The following is a 15,227-nucleotide window of genomic DNA, read 5'->3' on the forward strand; positions in this document are numbered from 1 at the left end:
CTCGGCCCACAGCTTCAGCAATCCTAGGCTGGAAGCAGACTTTCACTGCACCAAGGACATAGGCCTCTGCACAGACCCTCAGCAATCGCGGGCCTACAGCGGACTCCTATGCTAGCGTAGCTGTGCACGTCTCATTAGCGCTGTATTGCTCCTGTAGTTTGTCCCAATGCAGTGCCCCGGATAGTAGAGCTAACGTCCGATTAAATACAGGTGGGCTTCGGCCCACACTGCATTCCCCAGTCAGACCGGGGTTTTTAATACATAGACACAGGCAGGTACAACTCACTAATGTGAAGTCCGTGTGGACCGACAGCATGGGTGGCTCCCTGGAACCCACCGGCGGTACATAAATATATCCCATTGCAGTGCCCAGCACAGCTGAGGTAGCGTCAGGTTTAATGCAGGTGGGCTTTGGCCCACACTGCATGCCCCAGTCAGACTGGGGTTCTTTATAAGTAGACACATGCAGTTACAACTCCGTGTGGACCGACAGCATAGGTGGGACCCAGGAAGCCACCGGCGGTACATAAATATATCCCATTGCATTGCCCAGCACAGCTGACGTTACGTCCGATTAAATGCAGGTGGTCTTCGGCCCACACTGCATGCCCCAGTGAGACCGGGGTTTTTAATACATAGACACTGGCAGGTACAAATCCCTAATGTGAAGTCCCTGTGGACCCACAGCATGGGTGGCTCCCTGGAACCCACCGGCAGTACATAAATATATCCCATTGCAGTGCCCTGGACAGCAGAGCTAACGTCACATACAATACAGGTGTGCTTCGGGCCAACAGTGCATGCCCCAGTCATACTGGTAATATGTATCTTAACAGTAACCGCGTTGGTGGGAATGTGGTGGCGACTGCGGACCTAGTAGCGCGGTTTTATTTAGTTGGTTTTCGGAATGTGGCCAGGTTTAAGTGGGCCGTGGCGGGGGGTGGTGGTGGTGGGGCTCTCTTGTTGTGTCGGTAAAGGTGAAATTCTTGGACTGCCACCAGACGGACCAATGCAAAGGTATTTGCCAAGAATGTTTTCATTGTTGGAGGAGGAGGGGGATGTTTTTGAGGCACTACATGTCCTCTCCATGTGTCCGTGGTTATATGCACCTTAACAGTAACCGCGTTGGTGGGAAATGGCCTCGCCACCATCATGTCTTTTGGGAAGCCTCCGTTTCCACACCCCAGTGACATAGCATTAGCAGCGGTATAGGCAGAGCCCAGAATTAGTAACATTTCAGCGGTAGCATGAGGGACAGGCCCCAGTAACATATCACTAACAGCATTATAGGGAGAGCACAGTATTAGTTCCATTTCAGTAGTAGTAGCAGTCCAGACAGGCCCCAGTAACAATTCCAAAGCAGCAGTATAGGGGGAGCACAGTCTTAGTTCCATTTCAGTAATAGTAGCAGTCAAGACAGGCCCCAGTAACAATTCCGAAGCAGCAGTATAGGGGGAGCACAGTATTAGTTCCATTTCAGTAGTAGTAGCAGTCAAGACAGGCCGCAGTAACATTCCCGTTGCAGCAGTTTAGGGAGATAACAGTCTCGCTCACATTTCAGTAGTTGCAGTATAGACAAGGCCCCAGTTACATTTATGTAGCAAAAGTGTAGGCCAACCCCACACATCTTGCTGTAGCATGAGTGCAGGCGAAGCCCATAAAAATTACTAGGATTACACTGTAGGCGAGGGCCCAAAAAAATTGGTGTACCAACAGTACTAATGTACCTCAGAAAAATTGCCCATGCCCAACCAAGAGGGCAGGTGAAACCCATTAATCGCTTTGGTTAATGTGGCTTAATTTGTAACTAGGCCTGGAGGCAGCCCAGTTAAAATAAAAATTGGTTCAGGTGCAAGTTTCAACGCTTTAATGAGAATTGTAACATATAAACATTGTTTACAAACGTAATATAACTGAGCCTTGTGGGCCTAAGAAAAATTGCCCGTTCGGTGTGATTACGTGAGGTTTCAGGAGGAGGAGCAGGAGGAGGAGGATGAATATTATACACAGATTGATGAAGCTAAAAGGTCCCTGTTTTTTATGGTGATAGAGAACGATGCTTCCATCCGCGGGTGCAGCCTACGTATTGTTTAGGTATCGCTGCTGTACGCTGGTGGAGAAGAGAAGTCTGGGGAAATCCAGGCTTTGTTCATCTTTATGAGGGTAAGCCTGTCGGCACTGTCAGTTGACAGGCGGGTACGCTTATCTGTGATGATTTCCCCCAGCCGCACTAAACACCCTCTCTGACAAGACGCTAGCCGCAGGACAAGCAAGCACCTCCAGGGCATACAGCGCGAGTTCAGGCCACGTGTCCAGCTTCGACACCCAGTAGTTGTAGGGAGCAGAGGCGTCACGGAGGACGGTCGTGCGATCAGCTATGTACTCCCTCACCATCCTTTTACAGTGCTCCCGCCAACTCAGCCTTGACTGGGGAGCGGTGACACAGTCTTGCTGGGGAGCCATAAAGCTGGCAAAGGCCTTGGAGAGTGTTCCCCTGCCTGTGCTGTACATGCTGCCTGATCTCCGCGCCTCCCCTGCTACCTGGCCCTCGGAACTGCGCCTTCGGCCACTAGCGCTGTCGGATGGGAATTTTACCATCAGCTTGTCCGCCAGGGTCCCGTGGTATAGCATCACTCTCGAACCCCTTTCCTCTTCGGGTATGAGAGTGGAAAGGTTCTCCTTATACCGTGGGTCGAGCAGTGTGTACACCCAGTAATCCGTAGTGGCCAAAATGCATGTAACGCGAGGGTCACGAGAAAGGCATCCTAACATGAAGTCCGCCATGTGTGCCAGGGTACCTGCACGCAACACATGGCTGTCCTCACTAGGAAGATCACTTTCAGGATCCTCCTCCTCAGGCCATACAAGCTGAAAGGATGACAGGCAAGCAGCATGGGTACCCTCAGCAATGGGCCAAGCTGTATCTTCCCCCTCCTCATCATGCTCCTCCCCCTCCTCCTCCTGCTCCTCAACGCGCTGAGATATAGACATGAGGGTGCTCTGACTATGCAGCGACATACTGTCTTCCCCCGCCTCCGTTTCCGAGCACAAAGCGTCTGCCTTTATGCTTTGCAGGGAACTTCTCAAGAGGCATAGCAGAGGAATGGTGACGCTAATGATTGCAGCATCGCCGCTCACCATCTGGGTAGACTCCTCAAAGTTTCCAAGGACCTGACAGATGTCTGCCAACCAGGCCCACTCTTCTGTAAAGAATTGAGGAGGCTGACTCCCACTACGCCGCCCATTTTGCAGTTGGTATTCCACTATAGCTCTACGCTGCTCATAGAGCCTGGCCAACATGTGGAGCGTAGAGTTCCACCGTGTGGGCACGTCGCACAGCAGTCGGTGCACTGGCAGATTAAACCGATGTTGCAGGGTGCGCAGGGTGGCAGCGTCTGTGTTGGACTTGCGGAAATGTGCGCTGAGCCGGTGCACCTTTCCGAGCAGGTCTGACAAGCGTGGGTAGCTTTTCAGAAAGTGCTGAACCACCAAATTAAAGATGTGCGCCAGGCATGGCACGTGCGTGAGGCTGCCGAGCTGCAGAGCCACCACCAGGTTAAGGCCGTTGTCGCACACAACCATACCCGGTTGGAGGCTCAGCGGCGAAAGCCAGCGGTCGGTCTGCTCTGTCAGACCCTGCAGCAGTTCGTGGGCCGTGTGCCTCTTCTCTCCTTAGCTGAGTAGTTTCAGCACGGCCTGCTGGCGCTTGCCCACCGCTGTGCTGCGACACCGACTGGTGGCGACGTGCTGCTGCTGACACATCTTGATTGCGAGACAGAGGTTGCGTAGGAGGAGGAGGAGGAGGAGGGTGGTTTAGTGGAGGAAGCATACACCGCCGCAGATACCACCACCGAGCTGGGGCCTGCAATTCTGGGGGTGGGTAGGACGTGAGCGGTCCCAGGCTCTGACTCGGTCCCAGTCTCCACTAAATTCACCCAATGTGCCTTCAGGGAGATACAGTGGCTCTGCCCGCCTGTGCTTGTCCACGTGTCCGTTGTTAAGTGGACCTTCCCAGTAACCGCGTTGGTGAGGGCGCGTACATTGTTGCAGGAGACGTGGTCGTGCAGGGCTGGGACGGCACATCGGGAAAAGTAGTGGCGACTGGGAACCAAGTAGCGCGGGGCCGCCGCCGCCATCATGTTTTTGAAAGCCTCCATTTCCACAAGCCTATACGGCAGCATCTCCAGGCTTATCAATTTGGCTATGTGCACGTTTAACGCTTGAGCGTGCGGGTGCGCGGCGGCGTACTTGCGCTTGCGCTCAAACAGTTGCGCTAGCGACAGCTGGACGCTGCGCTGAGAGACATTGCTGGATGGGGCCGAGGACAGCGGAGGTGAGCGTGTGGGTGCAGGCCGGGAGACGGTCGTGCCTCTGTCCTGAGAGGGGGGTTGGATCTCAGTGGCAGGTTGGGGCACAGGGGGAGAGTCAGTGGTGTAAACCGGAGGCGGTGAACGGCCTTTGTCCCACCTTGTGGGGTGCTTGGCCATCATATGCCTGCGCATGCTGGTGGTGGTGGCTCCCCGGCTGATCTTGGCGCGACAAACCTTGCACACCACAGTTCGTCGGTCGTCTGCACTCTCAGTAAAAAACTGCCACACCTTTGAGCATCTCGGCCTCTGCAGGCTGGCATGGCGCAAGGGGGCGCTTTGGGAAACAGTTGGTGGATTATTCGGTCTGGCCCTGCCTCTACCCCTGGCCACCGCACTGCCTCTTCCAACCTGCCCTGCTTCTGCACTTGCCTCCCCCTCTGATGACCTGTCCTCAGTAGGCTTAGCAAACCAGGTGGGGTCAGTCACCTCATCGTCCAGCTGCTCTTCCTCCGAATCCTCTGTGCGCTCCTCCCTCGGACTTACTGAAATTACTACTACTAGAGATGAGCGAACGTACTCGGTAAAGCACTACTCGTCCGAGTAATGTGCTTTATCCGAGTACCTCCCCGCTCTTCCTGAAAGATTCGGGGAGCGCCGCGGAGCGGGGAGCTGCAGGGGAGAGCGGGGAGGAACGGGGGGGAGATCTTTCTCTCCTTCTCTCCCGCCCGCTCTCCCCTGCTCCCCGCCGCAACTCACCTGTCAGCAGCGGCGCTCCCCGAATCTTTCAGGGCGAGCGGGGAGGTACTCGGATAAAGCACATTACTCAGACGAGTAGTGCTTTACCGAGTACGTTCGCTCATCTCTAACTACTACCTCACTGATAGACAACTGTGTCTCATCGTCATCGTCCTCCTCACCCACTGAAAGCTCTTGAGACAGTTGCCGGAAGTCCCCAGCCTCATCCCCCGAACTTTCCAAAGGTTGGGCATCGGTCACGATAAACTCCTCTGGTGGGAGAGGAACCATTGCTGCCCAATCTGGGCAGGGGCCCTAGAACAGTTCCTGGGAGTCTGCCTGCTCCTCAGAATGTGTCATTTTCATGGAGTGAGGAGGCTGGGAGGAAGGAGGAGCAGCAGCCAGAGGATTCAGAGTTGCAGCAGTGGACGGCGCAGAACTCTGGATGGTCGATAGATTGCTGGATGCACTTTCTGCCATCCACGACAGGACCTGCTCACACTGCTCATTTTCTAACAAAGGTCTACCGCGTGGACCCATTAATTGTGCGATGAATGTGGGGACGCTAGAAACGTGCCTCTCGGCTGTGATACACCTGGATCAGGAGCTCAGCCTGTGCCCACACCCTGACTTGGGCCTCCGCGTCCTCGGCCGCGTCCACGTCCTCTAGGCCTACCCCTACCCCTACCCCTCAGCATGCTGTATTACCAGTAATGCAGAAACAGAACGCTGTAATTAAATGTGCCGTTTATTGGCCTGTGGTTGGAGGCTGACTTCGCTTACGGAACGCCAGGAAATAATTTGGCGCAAGCCTGCTGTAACACTTAGCTGGCTGCGTATGATTTTGTAGAACTACTACACCCAGCACAGACAGACCCAGAACACTGAGCACAGTCACAGGCAGGCCAAATAGATTTTTTGCCCCAAATTTTTTAACAAAGGCCCACTGCCTATATTCAATCAATATGTCTTCTGTCCCTGCCTACGCACTTCTGTCCCTGGAGTATGTCACAGAACTGCAGAGTGTTGCACTGTGGACTGCAATACAGCAGTGATTTCACAGCCCAGACAGAGCCAGGAAATAATTTGGCGCAAGCCTGCTGTAACACTTAGCTGGCTGCGTATGATTTTGTAGAACTACTACACCCAGCACAGACAGACCCAAAACACTGAGCACAGTCACAGGCAGGCCAAATAGATTTTTTGCCCCAAATTTTTTAGCAAAGGCCCACTGCCTATATTCAATCAATATGTCTTCTGTCCCTGCCTACGCACTTCTGTCCCTGGAGTATTACTGCAAGGCGCAATGCTCTTCACGGCCGATATACCAAAAAAAAAAAATGTGCAACACTGCACAAAGCAGCCTCCACAGCACTGCATACGGTTAGATGTGGCCCTAAGAAGGACCGTTGGGGTTCTTGAAGCCTAAAATACTCCTAACACTCTCCCTATAGCAGCTCCACCAAGATAGCACTTTTCCTCCTCTGTGTCAGAGCGCATCTGTGGCGAGCCGCAGGAGGGGCCGATTTTTATACTCGGGTGACACCTGATCTCGCCAGCCACTCACTGCAGGGGGGTGGTATAGGGCTTGAACGTCGCAGGGGGAAGTTGTAATGCCTTCCCTGTCCTTCAATTGGCCAGGAAAGCGCGCTAACATCTCAGAGATGAAAGTGAAAGTAACCCGAATATCGCGTGGTACTCGTTACGAGTAACGAGCATCTCGAACACGCTAATACTCGAACGAGTATCAAGCTCGGACGAGTACGTTCGCTCATCTCTACCAATAACCTATCCACCCACAAATAATTAAAACATATACCTTACAGGTGTTCAGCAGGTGTCCGCCACTCCACCGTCTGCAACATGTCCCCTACGCCATCTTGCAGCGTCCATTTAACTCACCCAGATCCTCCCATGTAGGGGAATTTAGTAACATAAGGGAAATCAACCACAGGGGCAACCGTGGCGCGTCATCACGTAACGCGTCATCACGTATAGAGTCATGACGTACAACGTCACCACGCAAAGCGTCATCATATGACTGGTCACATGACCTACCCGTTTCAGCGATCGTCATCACTTCACCATATCAACATAGCTCAAGAATACATCATGGCACATAGAGAACAGTGTCCCACAGTCAATTACTTCTATATGTGCCATGATGTATTCTTGAGCTATGTTGATGTGGTTTCCATGGTGAAGTGATGACGATTGTTGAAACGGGTAGGTCATGTGACCAGTCATATGATGATGCTTTGCGTGGTGACGTTGTACGTCATGACGCTATACGTGATGACGCGCCACGGTTGCCCCTGTGGTTGATTTCCCTTATGTTACTGAATACCCCTACATGGGAGGATCTGGGTGAGTTAAATGGACGCTGCAAGATGACGTAGGGGACGTGATGCAGACGGTGGAGCGGCGGACACCTGCTGAAGACCTGTAAGGTATATGTTTTAATCATTTGTGTGTGGATATGTTATTATTGGTGATTGGTTATTGTCACTATTTAATGCGGTAATTTCCTGCTGATGTATATGCCTGACAAAGATCACAGCGGATGATCGAAACGTCGCAGTTCTATGTGTGGATTATGAATAAAAGCCTTTTTATGAACATTTTCTGGTAAGAAGAACTATTCCAGTGTGCTGCCTCTCCTATACCAGTTTCCTATACATGAGACTTGGGATAAAATGTTGGAGCCAGAATTTGAGAGAACAGCTTCATGTCTACGCTGATTAATGATATAGGACAGGGTGATGTATCCTTACCATGTTTGTGCACTGAGCTGATTTCTGCAAGAAGCAGATAGGTGCGTTCTCACTGCAGTGGCCAGGCTTGGTACTGCAGGCCCAGATTGCGTTGAAGTGAATGGGAACTTGGACTGCAATACCAAATTTGACCACTGCAGTGAGAACAGAGCTGTTATATTCCTACATAAATCAGCTCAGTGCACAAGCACAGTGTCCCACCAAACAGCTGATGGACAGGGTTCAAGGTGGTAGACCCCATTGCTCTATTATTGATGGTCTATCCTGCTGATAGGCAATCAGTAGTTTATAAATGGACAGCCTGTTTAACCCCTTAGTGATGGCCCCATCGGGAAACTACGTCCTGCCTGAGTGTGCTTTAATCCTAGAGGATCCTAGTATTATGCGTCCTCTCAGGATTAATGCCCCACAGGCTCTGGACGTGACAGCTCCATGCTGTCGGTGCCCGCAGGTAGCCGACAGCATGGAGCTGTCATCCCGGCTGCGGGCAGTCCCCCCCGGCATTGCGATCGGCGCTATCCAATGGATAGCGCTGATTACAATAAAGTTTACAAAAAAGTTTAAAAAGTTAAAGATTCAGCTGCCCTGATGGATCGAATCCATCAGGGCAGCTGAAAGTACTCGCCCGACTTCCCCGATGTCTGCTGCGGTGAAAGGGTCCTCCGGGACCCAGCGCGGCTCTTCTGCGCATGCGCGCCAGACGAATGACGTCACACTCATGCGCAGAAAACTGGAGGGTAAATTTTTAATCTCCTGGCTCCCGACTCCTGATTGCCGCTATCCAGCGGATAGCGGCAATCATGAAAAGTTTTTAAAGTAAAAATAAAGTTAATTTCACCTCCCCTCATGGATCTGTGGGTTCAAAATACTCATAACTAGGGATGAGCGAGTATACTCGCTAAGGCACTACTTTCTCGAGTAATGTGCCTTAACAGAGTATCTCCCCGCTCGTCCCGAAAGATTCGGGTGCTGCCGCGGGGCGGGGAGCTGCGGGGGAGAGCAGGAAGGAATGGAGGGGAGATCTCTCTCTTCCTCTCTCCCGCCGGCTCTCCCCTGCTCCCCGCCGCAACTCACCTGTCAGCTGCGGCGGCCCACGAATCTTTAGGGACGAGCAGGGAGATACTCGGCTAAGGCACATTACTCGAACGAGTAGTGCCTTAGCGAGTATACTCGCTCATCCCTATTCGTAACCCCCCTCAGTGAATACATTAAGGGGTGTAGTTTTTAAATTGGGGTCATTTGTGGGGGTATCTATCTTTCTGACACTTATGAGCCTTTGCAATCTTGGCTTGGTGCAGGAAAACAAAGTGTTCCTCAAAATGTTGAAATGTAATGTTAAATTTATACGTCTCCTAAATGTTTAAAAAAAAGTAAAGTTTTTCAAATGTGCATCCAGAATAAAGTAAACTGATAGAAATATATACCTTCGCAAAAATGTGTACAGTATGTTTACACATATTTACGTAATTACAGTTGAAAATGTGAAAAAAATGACAATTTTTTTCAAAATTTTCCCAATATTGGCACTTTTAATAAATATTTATAAATTCTATCAGTCTATTTTTTCCACTTATATGAAGTACAACATGTGGCGAAAAAAACAGTATCAGAATCACTTGGATATGTAAAGCCTTTATGGAGTTATGCTATGTTAGATGACACATGTCAGATTTTCAAAATTTGGCTCCATCACTAAGGCGCAAAGAGGCTTCGTCCCTAAGGGGTTAAATAGAGATGAGCGAGCACCAAAATGCTCGGGTGCTCGTTACTCAGGACGAAATTATCGCGATGCTCGAGGGTTCGTTTCGAGTAACGAACCCCATTGAAGTCAATGGGCGACCCGAGCATTTTTGTATATCGCCGATGCTCGCTAAGGTTTTCATGTGTAAAAATCTAGGCAATTCAAGAAAGTGATGGGAACGACAGAAACGGATAGGGCAGGCGAGGGGCTACATGTTGGGCTGCATCACAGGACCCACTATTAAGCCACAATAGCGGCAAGAGTGGCCCCCCCCCCCCTCCCAACAACGTTTACTTCTGAAAAGCCCTCATTACCATGGCATACCTTAGCTAAGTACCACACTAGCTACAACAAAGCACAATCACTGCCTGCATGACACTCCGCTGCCACTTCTCCTGGGTTACATGCTGCCCAACCCCCCTCCCCCCTGCACGACACAGTGTCCACAGCGCACACCAAACTTTCCCTGCGCAGCCTTCAGCTGCCCTCATGCCACACCACCCTCATGTCTATTTATAAGTGCGTCTGCCATGAGGAGGAACTGCAGGCACACACTGCAGAGGGTTGGCACGGCTAGGCAGCGACCCTCTTTAAAAGTGGTGGGGCGATAGCCCACAATGCTGTACAGAAGCAATGAGAAATCCAATCCTGTGCCACCTCCATCAGGAGCTGCACACGTGGGCATAGCAATGGGGAACCTATGTGCCACACACTATTCATTCTGTCAAGGTGTCTGTATGCCCCAGTCAGACCCCAGTCAGTAATATGTACCTTAACAGTAACCTCGTTGGTGGTAATGTGGTGGTGACTGCGGACCTAGTAGCACGGTTGTATTTTGTTGGTTTTCGGAATGCGGTCAGGATTAAGTGGGCCGTGGCGGGGGGATGTTGGGGGGGCTCTCTTGTTGTGTCGGTAAAGGTGAAATTCTTGGACTGCCACCAGACGAACCAATGCAAAGGCATTTGCCAAGAATGTTTTCATTGTTGGAGGAGGAGGGGGATGTTTTGGAGGCACTACGTGTCCTCTCCACGTGTCCGTGGTTATATGCACCTTAACAGTAACCGCGTTGGTGGGAAATGGCCTCGCCGCCATCATGTCTTTGGGAAGCCTCTGTTTCCACACCCCAGTGACATACCATTAGCAGCGGTATAGGCAGAGCCCAGAATTCGTAACATTTCAGCCGTAGCATTAGGACAGGCCCCACTAACATATCACTAGCAGCATTATAGGGGGAGCACAGTATTAGTTCCATTTCAGTAATAGTAGCACTCAAGACAGGCCCCAGTAACAATTCCGAAGCAGCAGTATAGGAGGAGCATAGTCTAAGTTCCATTTAAGTAATAGTAGCAGCCTACACAGGCCCCAGGAACAATTCCGAAGCAGCAGTATAGTGGGAGCGCAGTCTTAGTTCCATTTCAGTAGCTGCAGTATAGCCAAGGCCCAAGTTACATTTATGTAGCTAAAGTGTAGGACAACCCCACACACCTTTCTGTACCATGAGTGCAGGCGAAGAACATACAAATTGCTATGATTACACTGTAGGTGAGGGCCCCAAAAAATTGGTGTACCAACAGTACTAATGTACCTCAGTAAAAATTGGCCATGCCCAACCAAGATGGCAGGTGAAACCCATTAATCGCTTTGGTTAATGTGGCTTAAGTGGTAACTAGGCCTGGAGGCAGCCCAGTTTAACGAAAAATTGGTTCAAGTTAAAGTTCCAACGCTTTTAAGAGCATTGAAACGTATAAAAAATTTTTAGAAAAATTATATGAGTGAGCCTTGTGGCCCTAAGAAAAATTGCCCGTTCAGCGTGATTACGTGAGGTTTCAAGAGGAGGAGCAGGAGGAGGAGGATGAATATTATACACAGATTGATGAAGCAGAAATGTCCCTTCCATCCGCGGGTGCAGCCTACATATTGCTTAGGTATCGCTGCTGTCCGCTGGTGGAGAAGAGAAGTCTGGGGAAATCCAGGCTTTGCTCATCTTGATGAGTGTTAGCCTGTCGGCACTGTCGGTTGACAGGCGGGTACGCTTATCTGTGATGATTCCCCCAGCCGCACTAAATACCCTCTCCGACAAGACGCTAGCCGCAGGACAAGCAAGCACCTCCAGGGCATACAGCGCTAGTTCAGGCCACGTGTCCAGCTTCGACACCCAGTAGTTGTAGGTGGCAGAGGCGTCACGGAGGACGGTCGTGCGATCGGCTATGTACTCCCTCACCATCCTTTTACAGTGCTCCCGCCGACTCAGCCTTGACTGGGGAGCGGTGACACAGTCTTGCTGGGGAGCCATAAAGCTGTCCAGGCCCTTAAAGACTGTTGCACTGCCTGGGCTGTACATGCTGCTCGATCTCCGCACCTCCCCTGCTACCTGGCCCTCGGAACTGCGCCTTCTGCCACTAGCGCTGTCGGATGGGAATTTTAGCATCAGCTTGTCCGCCAGGGTCCTGTGGTATAGCAACACTCTCGAACCCCTTTCCTCTACGGGAATGAGAGTGGGAAGGTTCTCCTTATAGCGTGGGTCGAGCAGTGTGTACACCCAGTAATCCGTAGTGGCCAGAATGCGTGTAACGCGAGGGTCACGAGAAAGGCATCCTAACATGAAGTCAGCCATGTGTGCCAGGGTACCTGTACGCAACACATGGCTGACCGCACTAGGAAGATCACTTTCAGGATCCTCCTCCTCCTCCTCCTCCTCCTCCTCAGGCCATACACTCTGAAAGGATGACAGGCAAGCAGCATGGGTACCGTCAGCAGTGGGCCAAGCTGTCTCTTCCCCCTCCTCCTCATGCTCCTCCTCCTCCTCCTGAACGCGCTGAGATATAGACAGGAGGGTGCTCTGACTATCCAGCAACATACTGTCTTCCCCCGACTCTGTTTCCGAGCGCAAAGCGGCTGCCTTTATGGTTTGCAGGGAACTTCTCAAGATGCATAGCAGAGGAGGCTGAATTGAGGAGGCTGACTCCCACTGCGCCGCCCATGTTGGAGTTGGTATTCCACTATAGCTCTATGCTGCTCATAGAGCCTAGCCAACATGTGGAGCGTAGAGTTCCACCGTGTGGGCACGTCGCACAGCAGTCGGTGCACTGGCAGATTAAACCAATGTTGCAGGGTGCGCAGGGTGGCAGCGTCCGTGTGGGACTTCCGGAAATGTGCGCAGAGCCGGCGCACCTTTCCGAGCAGGTCTGACAAGCGTGGGTAGCTTTTCAGAAAGCGCTGAACCACCAAATTAAAGACGTGGGCCAGGCATGGCACGTGCGTGAGGCTGCCGAGCTGCAGAGCCGCCACCAGGTTACGGCCGTTGTCGCACACGACCATGCCCGGTTGGAGGCTCAGGGGCGCAAGCCAACGGTCGGTCTGCTCTGTCAGACCCTGCAGCAGTTCGTGGGCCGTGTGCCTCTTCTCTCCTAAGCTGAGTAGTTTCAGCACGGCCTGCTGACGCTTGCCCACCGCTGTGCTGCCACGCCGCGCGACACCGACTGCTGGCGACGTCCTGCTGCTGCTGACACATCTAGATTGCGAGACAGAGGTTGAGGAGGAGGAGGAGGAGGAGGAGGGTGCTTTAGTGGAGGAAGCATAGACCGCCGAACATACCACCACCGAGCTGGGGCCCGCAATTCTGGGGGTGGGTAGGACGTGAGCGGTCCCAGGCTCTGACTCTGTCCCAGCCTCCACTAAATTCACCCAATGTGCCGTCAGGGAGATGTAGTGGCCCTGCCCGCCTGTGCTTGTCCACGTGTCCGTAGTTAAGTGGACCTTGCCACTAACCGCATTGGTGAGGGCGCGTACAATGTTGCGGGAGACGTGGTCGTGCAGGGCTGGGACGGCACATTGGGAAAAGTAGTGGCGACTGGGAACTGAGTAGCGCGGGGCCGCCGCCGCCATCATAGCTTTGAAAGCCTCCGTTTCCACAACCCTATACGGCAGCATCTCAAGGCTGATAAATTTGGCTATGTGGACGGTTAACGATTGAGCGTGCGGGTGCATGGCGGCGTCCTTGCGCTTGCGCTCCAACACTTGCGCTAGCAATGGCTGGACTGTGCGGTGCGAGACATTAGTGGATAGGGCTGAGGACAGCGGAGGTGAGGGTGTGGGTGCAGGCCAGGAGACGGTAGTGCCTGTGTCCTGAGAGGGGGGTTGGATCTCAGTGGCAGGTTGGGGCACAGGGGGAGAGGCAGCGGTGCAAACCGGAGGCGGTGAACGGCCTTCGTCCCACCTTGTGGGCTGCTTGGCCATCATATGTCTGCGCATGCTGGTGGTGGTGAGGCTGTTGGTGGTGGCTCCCCGGCTGATCTTGGCGCGACAAAGGTTGCACACCACTGTTTGTCGGTCGTCAGGCGTCTCTGTGAAAAACTGCCAGACCTTAGAGCACCTCGGCCTCTGCAGGGTGGCATGGCGCGAGGGTGCGCTTTGGGAAACAGTTGGTGGATTATTCGGTCTGGCCCTGCCTCCACCCCTGGCCACCGCACTGCCTCTTGCAACCTGCCCTGCTACTGCCCGTGCCTGCCCCTCTGAAGACCTGTCCTGAGTAGGCGTTGCACACCAGGTGGGGTCAGTCACCTCATCGTCCTGCTGCTCTTCCTCCGAATCCTCTGTGCGCTCCTCCCTCGGACTTACTGCCCTTACTACTACCTCACTGCAAGACAACTGTGTCTCATCGTCATCGTCCTCCTCACCCACTGAAAGGTCTTGAGACAGTTGCCGGAAGTCCCCAGCCTCATCCCCCGGACCCCGGGAACTTTCCAATGGTTGTGCATCAGTGACGATAAACTCCTCTGGTGGAAGAGGAACCACTGCTGCCCAATCTGAGCATGGGCCCTAGAACAGTTCCTGGGAGTCTTCCTGCTCCTGAGCATGTGTCATTGTAGTGGAGTGAGGAGGCTGGGAGGAAGGAGGAGCAGCAGACAGAGGATTCGGATTTGCAGCACTGGACGGCGCAGAACTCTGGGTGGATGATAGCTTGCTCGAAGCACTTTCTGCCATCCACGACAGGACCTGCTCACACTGCTCATTTTCTAATAAAGGTCTCCCGCGTGGACCCATTAATTGGGCGATGAATGTGGGGACGCCAGAAACGTGCCTCTCTCCTAATCCCGCAGCAGTCGGCTGCGACACACCTGGATCAGGAGCTCGGCCTGTGCCCACACCCCCACTTGGGCCTACGCGTCCTCGGCCGCGTCCACGTCCTCTAGGCCTACCCCTACCCCTCAGCATGCTGTATTACCAGTGATTTCCAAGCCAGGAAAGAAATTGGCGCAAGCCTGCAGCCAAAATAGAATTTTTTCCCTTGTTTTTCAAAGGACAAGCCACACTGCGTGTATTCAATGAATACTACTAAGTTTAATAACTGTGTTGTGGCCCTGCAAATGTGTCAGAGAACTGCAGTGATGCAAAGTTATTCGCTACAGCAGATCAGGGATTTCCCATGCAGGAAAAAAATTGGCGCAAGCCTGCAGTAAAACGTAGCTGGCTGCGTCTGATTTTTTTTAACGTTCTGCGCGCAGCACACACGTACCCAGAGCCCTGAGGACTGTCAGAGGCAGGCGAAATAGAATTTTTTCCCTTGTTTTTCAAAGGAAAAGCCACACTGCGTCTATTCAATGAATAATGTATGTCTTCTGGCCCTGCCTACACAATTTAATCCCTGTAGTATTAATGCCGGGTGCA

The 15,227-nt window shown here is 52.5% G+C and overlaps 1 protein-coding gene across 2 annotated transcripts in view; it reads left to right on the forward strand.

The window, feature by feature from the left end:
• Positions 1–15,227, forward strand: part of LOC136590900 (mycocerosic acid synthase-like polyketide synthase) — a 121,451-nt gene that overhangs the window by 29,904 nt on the left and 76,320 nt on the right. The gene's annotated exons all lie outside the window — the stretch shown is intronic.

This window comes from Eleutherodactylus coqui, unplaced genomic scaffold (assembly GCF_035609145.1).
Source record: "Eleutherodactylus coqui strain aEleCoq1 unplaced genomic scaffold, aEleCoq1.hap1 HAP1_SCAFFOLD_53, whole genome shotgun sequence".
NCBI classification, from domain to species: Eukaryota; Metazoa; Chordata; class Amphibia; order Anura; family Eleutherodactylidae; genus Eleutherodactylus; species Eleutherodactylus coqui.